The sequence below is a fragment of the Hyla sarda genome, unplaced genomic scaffold (genome assembly GCF_029499605.1).
Source record: "Hyla sarda isolate aHylSar1 unplaced genomic scaffold, aHylSar1.hap1 scaffold_471, whole genome shotgun sequence".
In the NCBI taxonomy this organism is placed as follows: Eukaryota; Metazoa; Chordata; class Amphibia; order Anura; family Hylidae; genus Hyla; species Hyla sarda.
The window spans coordinates 129021-143779 of NW_026610483.1; the positions used below are offsets into that span (position 1 = coordinate 129021).

At 45.6% G+C, this 14759-nt stretch overlaps 6 non-coding genes across 6 annotated transcripts; all 6 read right to left on the reverse strand.

The window, feature by feature from the left end:
• Positions 1-1288: 1288 nt before the first annotated feature.
• Positions 1289-1479, reverse strand: LOC130336260 (U2 spliceosomal RNA). The gene has a single exon (XR_008877717.1). It is a non-coding gene; the product is annotated as a U2 spliceosomal RNA (small nuclear RNA).
• A 2089-nt stretch (positions 1480-3568) lies between these two features.
• LOC130336261 (U2 spliceosomal RNA) lies at positions 3569-3759 on the reverse strand. The gene has a single exon (XR_008877718.1). It is a non-coding gene; the product is annotated as a U2 spliceosomal RNA (small nuclear RNA).
• A 2097-nt stretch (positions 3760-5856) lies between these two features.
• Positions 5857-6047, reverse strand: LOC130336262 (U2 spliceosomal RNA). Its single transcript, XR_008877719.1, has one exon. It is a non-coding gene; the product is annotated as a U2 spliceosomal RNA (small nuclear RNA).
• A 2096-nt stretch (positions 6048-8143) lies between these two features.
• Positions 8144-8334, reverse strand: LOC130336264 (U2 spliceosomal RNA). Its single transcript, XR_008877721.1, has one exon. It is a non-coding gene; the product is annotated as a U2 spliceosomal RNA (small nuclear RNA).
• Positions 8335-10412: 2078 nt separating this feature from the next.
• LOC130336265 (U2 spliceosomal RNA) lies at positions 10413-10603 on the reverse strand. The gene has a single exon (XR_008877722.1). It is a non-coding gene; the product is annotated as a U2 spliceosomal RNA (small nuclear RNA).
• Positions 10604-12692: 2089 nt separating this feature from the next.
• Positions 12693-12883, reverse strand: LOC130336266 (U2 spliceosomal RNA). The gene has a single exon (XR_008877723.1). It is a non-coding gene; the product is annotated as a U2 spliceosomal RNA (small nuclear RNA).
• Between the last annotated feature and the right edge of the window lie 1876 nt (positions 12884-14759).

Sequence of the window (14759 nt, forward strand, 5' to 3'; positions counted from 1 at the left end):
GGGCCTGGACACAGCAGCGGCTGCAATATCTCAACGGAGAATACGTTTATATATATGTGTGTGTGTGCGCGTATATATATATATATATATATATATATATATATATATATATATATTTCTCCGCCGAAATCACTTTTAAACCCATTTCCACCTTTTTTTCCCTTCTCTTCCTCTTACTTTTTTTTCACGTTTTTTTACGTTTTTCTCCTTTTCGCCTCTTTTCTGGGCGTATTATTCTTCTTTTTCTTCTTTTTTTTCGTCTAATGCATACCCCATCAGTGCAGCAATGCTTATTCAATACCGCCAGCAGATGGAGACACTGGGGGATAATTTTCTAAGGATTTATACTGATTTTTCCTGTCTGAATTTGTCGCACAGAAAGTTGCAGGCCAAATATGTGTGACATTTCTGCGACTTTAGCTTCTAGAGCATTTTTACAACATTATACATAGGTGCTGAATACATAAAAAGCGACTGTTCAGCGACAGACAAGTCGCATCGGCTGAAAGTAGGCCAGAATGTCAGTCCATGTTGGAGCAGGTTTAGATACAGTCTAAAGCATAGATCTCAAAGTCTGTGCACAGAATTTAGCAAGGGCCTCGCACCTTCTGATGCATCAGGTAGGTGCACTATAGCATAGCCTAACCCTCTGTACTTTGGTCTATATTGATGCGGGACATAGACAGCCAGCTGATGACCAATCCATTAGTGCAATGGATGGCTGGAAGCATTTGTCTTTGCCTTTGCAATACCACAGAAGCAATGCATGGTCAATGTACAGCAATGACACACCTGTGTGAACAGCCAGGAGACCCCCCCATGTTATGTTACATAGTTACATAGTTAGTACGGTCGAAAAAAGACATATGTCCATCAAGTTCAACCAGGGAATTAAGGGGTAGGGGTGTGGCGCGATATTGGGGAAGGGATGAGATTTTATATTTCTTCATAAGCATTAATCTTATTTTGTCAATTAGGAACATTCAGCACCCACCCGCTATCAAGGCAGCTGCCTATCATGTCATGCCCTACCTGCACAGGTGTGCTGGCTACTCAAATGATCCAATTAAGGAGGCCATTTAGTCAGCAGCAGCAGAAGTCCTGTGCCTGGACGCTCCAACAGCGGCCAGACACAAGCAGAAGCAGCAGAAGCAGCAGCAGCACCACCTTTTGTTTTTTGGCTGCAGCAGCAGCAGCAGCAGCAGCAAGGCCCACAGGGCTGGCTAGCTGGCTAGCCAGCAAGCAGGTAGCAATGAAAGTAGGAATCTTTCTTTTTAACCCTGTAAGGGGGTGGTGCACTGTACCCGAAGATACTGCCATATCGGGTCAATGCATAGGGCGACGGAAGCAAGCTTCGAAATCGGCCCCCGTTCTCAAAAATCCATTTAATATATGGTCCCCAGATAGGGGACGTATCAGATATTAAACTGATAAGAACAGATACTACACTTGATCTTAGCCAAAAGGCCGAGAAGCGATAACCGTGAAAGGGGCGGGCCCAACAAGGTCCCCTTCATGGGCACTATCACTGCTTGCTGTCAGGGAGGCTGCCAGACAATTTTCCATGCACACTCTGGGCTGGGGGGCAGTCAACCACCAGTACACACAGCAGAACCTAAACCCATACCATTATTGCTAAGCAGCAAGACAGGGGCCCATTGCACTCCCACGGGGCCTTTTTAAATGCAATCCATAACCCGGATTTGCCAGGAACCCTTCTTACTCCTCCTACTTGCATGTGACACTGGGCTTAGGATCTGCATAGGAAACACACACACAAGCACACACCTACCTTTGTTGCCTGCAGATGCCTCCTTGGCTGTCCCCAAACGGTATCAAACCAACACCCACGGGAAGCTGTAAGCATAGAGGACATGCCTGCACCCCATTGGACTTACCTGTGTGGGTTAAATCCGGGTTATTTGACAACCTATGGCGGTGATGGTTCTGCTCAGGCAGAGCAGTGCTGATGCTCCTCATAAAGCTGTCGCTGCTGTGAAGGTTCTAGGTGACATCACAATCCCTATGGTTACATACACAACAAAGCTGGGTTGTTGTTGTTTACACTCTGCAAGGCCTGTGGAAGTGAGTGACATCATAGCACTGTAGTTCTGAGGGTTCTAGATGGATGCAACAATCTCCTGTTGCTTCTATGAAGGCCATAATAGACGACATCACCAAACAGCTCCATAGTCACATACACAGCAAAGGAGAGATGTTGTTTACACCTAGTGATGTCAGTGGTATTGAGTGACATCACAGCACAGTGCTAAGGCTCCTGGGCCTGGACACAGCAGCGGCTGCAATATCTCAACGGAGAATACGTTTATATATATGTGTGTGTGTGCGCGTATATATATATATATATATATATATATATATATATATATATATATTTCTCCGCCGAAATCACTTTTAAACCCATTTCCACCTTTTTTTCCCTTCTCTTCCTCTTACTTTTTTTTCACGTTTTTTTACGTTTTTCTCCTTTTCGCCTCTTTTCTGGGCGTATTATTCTTCTTTTTCTTCTTTTTTTTCGTCTAATGCATACCCCATCAGTGCAGCAATGCTTATTCAATACCGCCAGCAGATGGAGACACTGGGGGATAATTTTCTAAGGATTTATACTGATTTTTCCTGTCTGAATTTGTCGCACAGAAAGTTGCAGGCCAAATATGTGTGACATTTCTGCGACTTTAGCTTCTAGAGCATTTTTACAACATTATACATAGGTGCTGAATACATAAAAAGCGACTGTTCAGCGACAGACAAGTCGCATCGGCTGAAAGTAGGCCAGAATGTCAGTCCATGTTGGAGCAGGTTTAGATACAGTCTAAAGCATAGATCTCAAAGTCTGTGCACAGAATTTAGCAAGGGCCTCGCACCTTCTGATGCATCAGGTAGGTGCACTATAGCATAGCCTAACCCTCTGTACTTTGGTCTATATTGATGCGGGACATAGACAGCCAGCTGATGACCAATCCATTAGTGCAATGGATGGCTGGAAGCATTTGTCTTTGCCTTTGCAATACCACAGAAGCAATGCATGGTCAATGTACAGCAATGACACACCTGTGTGAACAGCCAGGAGACCCCCCCATGTTATGTTACATAGTTACATAGTTAGTACGGTCGAAAAAAGACATATGTCCATCAAGTTCAACCAGGGAATTAAGGGGTAGGGGTGTGGCGCGATATTGGGGAAGGGATGAGATTTTATATTTCTTCATAAGCATTAATCTTATTTTGTCAATTAGGAACATTCAGCACCCACCCGCTATCAAGGCAGCTGCCTATCATGTCATGCCCTACCTGCACAGGTGTGCTGGCTACTCAAATGATCCAATTAAGGAGGCCATTTAGTCAGCAGCAGCAGAAGTCCTGTGCCTGGACGCTCCAACAGCGGCCAGACACAAGCAGAAGCAGCAGAAGCAGCAGCAGCACCACCTTTTGTTTTTTGGCTGCAGCAGCAGCAGCAGCAGCAGCAAGGCCCACAGGGCTGGCTAGCTGGCTAGCCAGCAAGCAGGTAGCAATGAAAGTAGGAATCTTTCTTTTTAACCCTGTAAGGGGGTGGTGCACTGTACCCGAAGATACTGCCATATCGGGTCAATGCATAGGGCGACGGAAGCAAGCTTCGAAATCGGCCCCCGTTCTCAAAAATCCATTTAATATATGGTCCCCAGATAGGGGACGTATCAGATATTAAACTGATAAGAACAGATACTACACTTGATCTTAGCCAAAAGGCCGAGAAGCGATAACCGTGAAAGGGGCGGGCCCAACAAGGTCCCCTTCATGGGCACTATCACTGCTTGCTGTCAGGGAGGCTGCCAGACAATTTTCCATGCACACTCTGGGCTGGGGGGCAGTCAACCACCAGTACACACAGCAGAACCTAAACCCATACCATTATTGCTAAGCAGCAAGACAGGGGCCCATTGCACTCCCACGGGGCCTTTTTAAATGCAATCCATAACCCGGATTTGCCAGGAACCCTTCTTACTCCTCCTACTTGCATGTGACACTGGGCTTAGGATCTGCATAGGAAACACACACACAAGCACACACCTACCTTTGTTGCCTGCAGATGCCTCCTTGGCTGTCCCCAAACGGTATCAAACCAACACCCACGGGAAGCTGTAAGCATAGAGGACATGCCTGCACCCCATTGGACTTACCTGTGTGGGTTAAATCCGGGTTATTTGACAACCTATGGCGGTGATGGTTCTGCTCAGGCAGAGCAGTGCTGATGCTCCTCATAAAGCTGTCGCTGCTGTGAAGGTTCTAGGTGACATCACAATCCCTATGGTTACATACACAACAAAGCTGGGTTGTTGTTGTTTACACTCTGCAAGGCCTGTGGAAGTGAGTGACATCATAGCACTGTAGTTCTGAGGGTTCTAGATGGATGCAACAATCTCCTGTTGCTTCTATGAAGGCCATAATAGACGACATCACCAAACAGCTCCATAGTCACATACACAGCAAAGGAGAGATGTTGTTTACACCTAGTGATGTCAGTGGTATTGAGTGACATCACAGCACAGTGCTAAGGCTCCTGGGCCTGGACACAGCAGCGGCTGCAATATCTCAACGGAGAATACGTTTATATATATGTGTGTGTGTGCGCGTATATATATATATATATATATATATATATATATATATATATATATATATATATTTCTCCGCCGAAATCACTTTTAAACCCATTTCCACCTTTTTTTCCCTTCTCTTCCTCTTACTTTTTTTTCACGTTTTTTTACGTTTTTCTCCTTTTCGCCTCTTTTCTGGGCGTATTATTCTTCTTTTTCTTCTTTTTTTTCGTCTAATGCATACCCCATCAGTGCAGCAATGCTTATTCAATACCGCCAGCAGATGGAGACACTGGGGGGTAATTTTCTAAGGATTTATACTGATTTTTCCTGTCTGAATTTGTCGCACAGAAAGTTGCAGGCCAAATATGTGTGACATTTCTGCGACTTTAGCTTCTAGAGCATTTTTACAACATTATACATAGGTGCTGAATACATAAAAAGCGACTGTTCAGCGACAGACAAGTCGCATCGGCTGAAAGTAGGCCAGAATGTCAGTCCATGTTGGAGCAGGTTTAGATACAGTCTAAAGCATAGATCTCAAAGTCTGTGCACAGAATTTAGCAAGGGCCTCGCACCTTCTGATGCATCAGGTAGGTGCACTATAGCATAGCCTAACCCTCTGTACTTTGGTCTATATTGATGCGGGACATAGACAGCCAGCTGATGACCAATCCATTAGTGCAATGGATGGCTGGAAGCATTTGTCTTTGCCTTTGCAATACCACAGAAGCAATGCATGGTCAATGTACAGCAATGACACACCTGTGTGAACAGCCAGGAGACCCCCCCATGTTATGTTACATAGTTACATAGTTAGTACGGTCGAAAAAAGACATATGTCCATCAAGTTCAACCAGGGAATTAAGGGGTAGGGGTGTGGCGCGATATTGGGGAAGGGATGAGATTTTATATTTCTTCATAAGCATTAATCTTATTTTGTCAATTAGGAACATTCAGCACCCACCCGCTATCAAGGCAGCTGCCTATCATGTCATGCCCTACCTGCACAGGTGTGCTGGCTACTCAAATGATCCAATTAAGGAGGCCATTTAGTCAGCAGCAGCAGAAGTCCTGTGCCTGGACGCTCCAACAGCGGCCAGACACAAGCAGAAGCAGCAGAAGCAGCAGCAGCACCACCTTTTGTTTTTTGGCTGCAGCAGCAGCAGCAGCAGCAGCAAGACCCACAGGGCTGGCTAGCTGGCTAGCCAGCAAGCAGGTAGCAATGAAAGTAGGAATCTTTCTTTTTAACCCTGTAAGGGGGTGGTGCACTGTACCCGAAGATACTGCCATATCGGGTCAATGCATAGGGCGACGGAAGCAAGCTTCGAAATCGGCCCCCGTTCTCAAAAATCCATTTAATATATGGTCCCCAGATAGGGGACGTATCAGATATTAAACTGATAAGAACAGATACTACACTTGATCTTAGCCAAAAGGCCGAGAAGCGATAACCGTGAAAGGGGCGGGCCCAACAAGGTCCCCTTCATGGGCACTATCACTGCTTGCTGTCAGGGAGGCTGCCAGACAATTTTCCATGCACACTCTGGGCTGGGGGGCAGTCAACCACCAGTACACACAGCAGAACCTAAACCCATACCATTATTGCTAAGCAGCAAGACAGGGGCCCATTGCACTCCCACGGGGCCTTTTTAAATGCAATCCATAACCCGGATTTGCCAGGAACCCTTCTTACTCCTCCTACTTGCATGTGACACTGGGCTTAGGATCTGCATAGGAAACACACACACAAGCACACACCTACCTTTGTTGCCTGCAGATGCCTCCTTGGCTGTCCCCAAACGGTATCAAACCAACACCCACGGGAAGCTGTAAGCATAGAGGACATGCCTGCACCCCATTGGACTTACCTGTGTGGGTTAAATCCGGGTTATTTGACAACCTATGGCGGTGATGGTTCTGCTCAGGCAGAGCAGTGCTGATGCTCCTCATAAAGCTGTCGCTGCTGTGAAGGTTCTAGGTGACATCACAATCCCTATGGTTACATACACAACAAAGCTGGGTTGTTGTTGTTTACACTCTGCAAGGCCTGTGGAAGTGAGTGACATCATAGCACTGTAGTTCTGAGGGTTCTAGATGGATGCAACAATCTCCTGTTGCTTCTATGAAGGCCATAATAGACGACATCACCAAACAGCTCCATAGTCACATACACAGCAAAGGAGAGATGTTGTTTACACCTAGTGATGTCAGTGGTATTGAGTGACATCACAGCACAGTGCTAAGGCTCCTGGGCCTGGACACAGCAGCGGCTGCAATATCTCAACGGAGAATACGTTTATATATATGTGTGTGTGTGCGCGTATATATATATATATATATATATATATATATATATATATATATTTCTCCGCCGAAATCACTTTTAAACCCATTTCCACCTTTTTTTCCCTTCTCTTCCTCTTACTTTTTTTTCACGTTTTTTTACGTTTTTCTCCTTTTCGCCTCTTTTCTGGGCGTATTATTCTTCTTTTTCTTCTTTTTTTTCGTCTAATGCATACCCCATCAGTGCAGCAATGCTTATTAAATACCGCCAGCAGATGGAGACACTGGGGGATAATTTTCTAAGGATTTATACTGATTTTTCCTGTCTGAATTTGTCGCACAGAAAGTTGCAGGCCAAATATGTGTGACATTTCTGCGACTTTAGCTTCTAGAGCATTTTTACAACATTATACATAGGTGCTGAATACATAAAAAGCGACTGTTCAGCGACAGACAAGTCGCATCGGCTGAAAGTAGGCCAGAATGTCAGTCCATGTTGGAGCAGGTTTAGATACAGTCTAAAGCATAGATCTCAAAGTCTGTGCACAGAATTTAGCAAGGGCCTCGCACCTTCTGATGCATCAGGTAGGTGCACTATAGCATAGCCTAACCCTCTGTACTTTGGTCTATATTGATGCGGGACATAGACAGCCAGCTGATGACCAATCCATTAGTGCAATGGATGGCTGGAAGCATTTGTCTTTGCCTTTGCAATACCACAGAAGCAATGCATGGTCAATGTACAGCAATGACACACCTGTGTGAACAGCCAGGAGACCCCCCCATGTTATGTTACATAGTTACATAGTTAGTACGGTCGAAAAAAGACATATGTCCATCAAGTTCAACCAGGGAATTAAGGGGTAGGGGTGTGGCGCGATATTGGGGAAGGGATGAGATTTTATATTTCTTCATAAGCATTAATCTTATTTTGTCAATTAGGAACATTCAGCACCCACCCGCTATCAAGGCAGCTGCCTATCATGTCATGCCCTACCTGCACAGGTGTGCTGGCTACTCAAATGATCCAATTAAGGAGGCCATTTAGTCAGCAGCAGCAGAAGTCCTGTGCCTGGACGCTCCAACAGCGGCCAGACACAAGCAGAAGCAGCAGAAGCAGCAGAAGCAGCAGCAGCACCACCTTTTGTTTTTTGGCTGCAGCAGCAGCAGCAGCAGCAGCAAGACCCACAGGGCTGGCTAGCTGGCTAGCCAGCAAGCAGGTAGCAATGAAAGTAGGAATCTTTCTTTTTAACCCTGTAAGGGGGTGGTGCACTGTACCCGAAGATACTGCCATATCGGGTCAATGCATAGGGCGACGGAAGCAAGCTTCGAAATCGGCCCCCGTTCTCAAAAATCCATTTAATATATGGTCCCCAGATAGGGGACGTATCAGATATTAAACTGATAAGAACAGATACTACACTTGATCTTAGCCAAAAGGCCGAGAAGCGATAACCGTGAAAGGGGCGGGCCCAACAAGGTCCCCTTCATGGGCACTATCACTGCTTGCTGTCAGGGAGGCTGCCAGACAATTTTCCATGCACACTCTGGGCTGGGGGGCAGTCAACCACCAGTACACACAGCAGAACCTAAACCCATACCATTATTGCTAAGCAGCAAGACAGGGGCCCATTGCACTCCCACGGGGCCTTTTTAAATGCAATCCATAACCCGGATTTGCCAGGAACCCTTCTTACTCCTCCTACTTGCATGTGACACTGGGCTTAGGATCTGCATAGGAAACACACACACAAGCACACACCTACCTTTGTTGCCTGCAGATGCCTCCTTGGCTGTCCCCAAACGGTATCAAACCAACACCCACGGGAAGCTGTAAGCATAGAGGACATGCCTGCACCCCATTGGACTTACCTGTGTGGGTTAAATCCGGGTTATTTGACAACCTATGGCGGTGATGGTTCTGCTCAGGCAGAGCAGTGCTGATGCTCCTCATAAAGCTGTCGCTGCTGTGAAGGTTCTAGGTGACATCACAATCCCTATGGTTACATACACAACAAAGCTGGGTTGTTGTTGTTTACACTCTGCAAGGCCTGTGGAAGTGAGTGACATCATAGCACTGTAGTTCTGAGGGTTCTAGATGGATGCAACAATCTCCTGTTGCTTCTATGAAGGCCATAATAGACGACATCACCAAACAGCTCCATAGTCACATACACAGCAAAGGAGAGATGTTGTTTACACCTAGTGATGTCAGTGGTATTGAGTGACATCACAGCACAGTGCTAAGGCTCCTGGGCCTGGACACAGCAGCGGCTGCAATATCTCAACGGAGAATACGTTTATATATATGTGTGTGTGTGCGCGTATATATATATATATATATATATATATATATATATATATATATTTCTCCGCCGAAATCACTTTTAAACCCATTTCCACCTTTTTTTCCCTTCTCTTCCTCTTACTTTTTTTTCACGTTTTTTTACGTTTTTCTCCTTTTCGCCTCTTTTCTGGGCGTATTATTCTTCTTTTTCTTCTTTTTTTTCGTCTAATGCATACCCCATCAGTGCAGCAATGCTTATTCAATACCGCCAGCAGATGGAGACACTGGGGGATAATTTTCTAAGGATTTATACTGATTTTTCCTGTCTGAATTTGTCGCACAGAAAGTTGCAGGCCAAATATGTGTGACATTTCTGCGACTTTAGCTTCTAGAGCATTTTTACAACATTATACATAGGTGCTGAATACATAAAAAGCGACTGTTCAGCGACAGACAAGTCGCATCGGCTGAAAGTAGGCCAGAATGTCAGTCCATGTTGGAGCAGGTTTAGATACAGTCTAAAGCATAGATCTCAAAGTCTGTGCACAGAATTTAGCAAGGGCCTCGCACCTTCTGATGCATCAGGTAGGTGCACTATAGCATAGCCTAACCCTCTGTACTTTGGTCTATATTGATGCGGGACATAGACAGCCAGCTGATGACCAATCCATTAGTGCAATGGATGGCTGGAAGCATTTGTCTTTGCCTTTGCAATACCACAGAAGCAATGCATGGTCAATGTACAGCAATGACACACCTGTGTGAACAGCCAGGAGACCCCCCCATGTTATGTTACATAGTTACATAGTTAGTACGGTCGAAAAAAGACATATGTCCATCAAGTTCAACCAGGGAATTAAGGGGTAGGGGTGTGGCGCGATATTGGGGAAGGGATGAGATTTTATATTTCTTCATAAGCATTAATCTTATTTTGTCAATTAGGAACATTCAGCACCCACCCGCTATCAAGGCAGCTGCCTATCATGTCATGCCCTACCTGCACAGGTGTGCTGGCTACTCAAATGATCCAATTAAGGAGGCCATTTAGTCAGCAGCAGCAGAAGTCCTGTGCCTGGACGCTCCAACAGCGGCCAGACACAAGCAGAAGCAGCAGAAGCACCACCTTTTGTTTTTTGGCTGCAGCAGCAGCAGCAGCAGCAGCAAGGCCCACAGGGCTGGCTAGCTGGCTAGCCAGCAAGCAGGTAGCAATGAAAGTAGGAATCTTTCTTTTTAACCCTGTAAGGGGGTGGTGCACTGTACCCGAAGATACTGCCATATCGGGTCAATGCATAGGGCGACGGAAGCAAGCTTCGAAATCGGCCCCCGTTCTCAAAAATCCATTTAATATATGGTCCCCAGATAGGGGACGTATCAGATATTAAACTGATAAGAACAGATACTACACTTGATCTTAGCCAAAAGGCCGAGAAGCGATAACCGTGAAAGGGGCGGGCCCAACAAGGTCCCCTTCATGGGCACTATCACTGCTTGCTGTCAGGGAGGCTGCCAGACAATTTTCCATGCACACTCTGGGCTGGGGGGCAGTCAACCACCAGTACACACAGCAGAACCTAAACCCATACCATTATTGCTAAGCAGCAAGACAGGGGCCCATTGCACTCCCACGGGGCCTTTTTAAATGCAATCCATAACCCGGATTTGCCAGGAACCCTTCTTACTCCTCCTACTTGCATGTGACACTGGGCTTAGGATCTGCATAGGAAACACACACACAAGCACACACCTACCTTTGTTGCCTGCAGATGCCTCCTTGGCTGTCCCCAAACGGTATCAAACCAACACCCACGGGAAGCTGTAAGCATAGAGGACATGCCTGCACCCCATTGGACTTACCTGTGTGGGTTAAATCCGGGTTATTTGACAACCTATGGCGGTGATGGTTCTGCTCAGGCAGAGCAGTGCTGATGCTCCTCATAAAGCTGTCGCTGCTGTGAAGGTTCTAGGTGACATCACAATCCCTATGGTTACATACACAACAAAGCTGGGTTGTTGTTGTTTACACTCTGCAAGGCCTGTGGAAGTGAGTGACATCATAGCACTGTAGTTCTGAGGGTTCTAGATGGATGCAACAATCTCCTGTTGCTTCTATGAAGGCCATAATAGACGACATCACCAAACAGCTCCATAGTCACATACACAGCAAAGGAGAGATGTTGTTTACACCTAGTGATGTCAGTGGTATTGAGTGACATCACAGCACAGTGCTAAGGCTCCTGGGCCTGGACACAGCAGCGGCTGCAATATCTCAACGGAGAATACGTTTATATATATGTGTGTGTGTGCGCGTATATATATATATATATATATATATATATATATATATATATATATTTCTCCGCCGAAATCACTTTTAAACCCATTTCCACCTTTTTTTCCCTTCTCTTCCTCTTACTTTTTTTTCACGTTTTTTTACGTTTTTCTCCTTTTCGCCTCTTTTCTGGGCGTATTATTCTTCTTTTTCTTCTTTTTTTTCGTCTAATGCATACCCCATCAGTGCAGCAATGCTTATTCAATACCGCCAGCAGATGGAGACACTGGGGGATAATTTTCTAAGGATTTATACTGATTTTTCCTGTCTGAATTTGTCGCACAGAAAGTTGTAGGCCAAATATGTGTGACATTTCTGCGACTTTAGCTTCTAGAGCATTTTTACAACATTATACATAGGTGCTGAATACATAAAAAGCGACTGTTCAGCGACAGACAAGTCGCATCGGCTGAAAGTAGGCCAGAATGTCAGTCCATGTTGGAGCAGGTTTAGATACAGTCTAAAGCATAGATCTCAAAGTCTGTGCACAGAATTTAGCAAGGGCCTCGCACCTTCTGATGCATCAGGTAGGTGCACTATAGCATAGCCTAACCCTCTGTACTTTGGTCTATATTGATGCGGGACATAGACAGCCAGCTGATGACCAATCCATTAGTGCAATGGATGGCTGGAAGCATTTGTCTTTGCCTTTGCAATACCACAGAAGCAATGCATGGTCAATGTACAGCAATGACACACCTGTGTGAACAGCCAGGAGACCCCCCCATGTTATGTTACATAGTTACATAGTTAGTACGGTCGAAAAAAGACATATGTCCATCAAGTTCAACCAGGGAATTAAGGGGTAGGGGTGTGGCGCGATATTGGGGAAGGGATGAGATTTTATATTTCTTCATAAGCATTAATCTTATTTTGTCAATTAGGAACATTCAGCACCCACCCGCTATCAAGGCAGCTGCCTATCATGTCATGCCCTACCTGCACAGGTGTGCTGGCTACTCAAATGATCCAATTAAGGAGGCCATTTAGTCAGCAGCAGCAGAAGTCCTGTGCCTGGACGCTCCAACAGCGGCCAGACACAAGCAGAAGCAGCAGAAGCAGCAGCAGCACCACCTTTTGTTTTTTGGCTGCAGCAGCAGCAGCAGCAGCAGCAAGGCCCACAGGGCTGGCTAGCTGGCTAGCCAGCAAGCAGGTAGCAATGAAAGTAGGAATCTTTCTTTTTAACCCTGTAAGGGGGTGGTGCACTGTACCCGAAGATACTGCCATATCGGGTCAATGCATAGGGCGACGGAAGCAAGCTTCGAAATCGGCCCCCGTTCTCAAAAATCCATTTAATATATGGTCCCCAGATAGGGGACGTATCAGATATTAAACTGATAAGAACAGATACTACACTTGATCTTAGCCAAAAGGCCGAGAAGCGATAACCGTGAAAGGGGCGGGCCCAACAAGGTCCCCTTCATGGGCACTATCACTGCTTGCTGTCAGGGAGGCTGCCAGACAATTTTCCATGCACACTCTGGGCTGGGGGGCAGTCAACCACCAGTACACACAGCAGAACCTAAACCCATACCATTATTGCTAAGCAGCAAGACAGGGGCCCATTGCACTCCCACGGGGCCTTTTTAAATGCAATCCATAACCCGGATTTGCCAGGAACCCTTCTTACTCCTCCTACTTGCATGTGACACTGGGCTTAGGATCTGCATAGGAAACACACACACAAGCACACACCTACCTTTGTTGCCTGCAGATGCCTCCTTGGCTGTCCCCAAACGGTATCAAACCAACACCCACGGGAAGCTGTAAGCATAGAGGACATGCCTGCACCCCATTGGACTTACCTGTGTGGGTTAAATCCGGGTTATTTGACAACCTATGGCGGTGATGGTTCTGCTCAGGCAGAGCAGTGCTGATGCTCCTCATAAAGCTGTCGCTGCTGTGAAGGTTCTAGGTGACATCACAATCCCTATGGTTACATACACAACAAAGCTGGGTTGTTGTTGTTTACACTCTGCAAGGCCTGTGGAAGTGAGTGACATCATAGCACTGTAGTTCTGAGGGTTCTAGATGGATGCAACAATCTCCTGTTGCTTCTATGAAGGCCATAATAGACGACATCACCAAACAGCTCCATAGTCACATACACAGCAAAGGAGAGATGTTGTTTACACCTAGTGATGTCAGTGGTATTGAGTGACATCACAGCACAGTGCTAAGGCTCCTGGGCCTGGACACAGCAGCGGCTGCAATATCTCAACGGAGAATACGTTTATATATATGTGTGTGTGTGCGCGTATATATATATATATATATATATATATATATATATATATATATATATATATATATATTTCTCCGCCGAAATCACTTTTAAACCCATTTCCACCTTTTTTTCCCTTCTCTTCCTCTTACTTTTTTTTCACGTTTTTTTACGTTTTTCTCCTTTTCGCCTCTTTTCTGGGCGTATTATTCTTCTTTTTCTTCTTTTTTTTCGTCTAATGCATACCCCATCAGTGCAGCAATGCTTATTAAATACCGCCAGCAGATGGAGACACTGGGGGATAATTTTCTAAGGATTTATACTGATTTTTCCTGTCTGAATTTGTCGCACAGAAAGTTGCAGGCCAAATATGTGTGACATTTCTGCGACTTTAGCTTCTAGAGCATTTTTACAACATTATACATAGGTGCTGAATACATAAAAAGCGACTGTTCAGCGACAGACAAGTCGCATCGGCTGAAAGTAGGCCAGAATGTCAGTCCATGTTGGAGCAGGTTTAGATACAGTCTAAAGCATAGATCTCAAAGTCTGTGCACAGAATTTAGCAAGGGCCTCGCACCTTCTGATGCATCAGGTAGGTGCACTATAGCATAGCCTAACCCTCTGTACTTTGGTCTATATTGATGCGGGACATAGACAGCCAGCTGATGACCAATCCATTAGTGCAATGGATGGCTGGAAGCATTTGTCTTTGCCTTTGCAATACCACAGAAGCAATGCATGGTCAATGTACAGCAATGACACACCTGTGTGAACAGCCAGGAGACCCCCCCATGTTATGTTACATAGTTACATAGTTAGTACGGTCGAAAAAAGACATATGTCCATCAAGTTCAACCAGGGAATTAAGGGGTAGGGGTGTGGCGCGATATTGGGGAAGGGATGAGATTTTATATTTCTTCATAAGCATTAATCTTATTTTGTCAATTAGGAACATTCAGCACCCACCCGCTATCAAGGCAGCTGCCTATCATGTCATGCCCTACCTGCACAGGTGTGCTGGCTACTCAAATGATC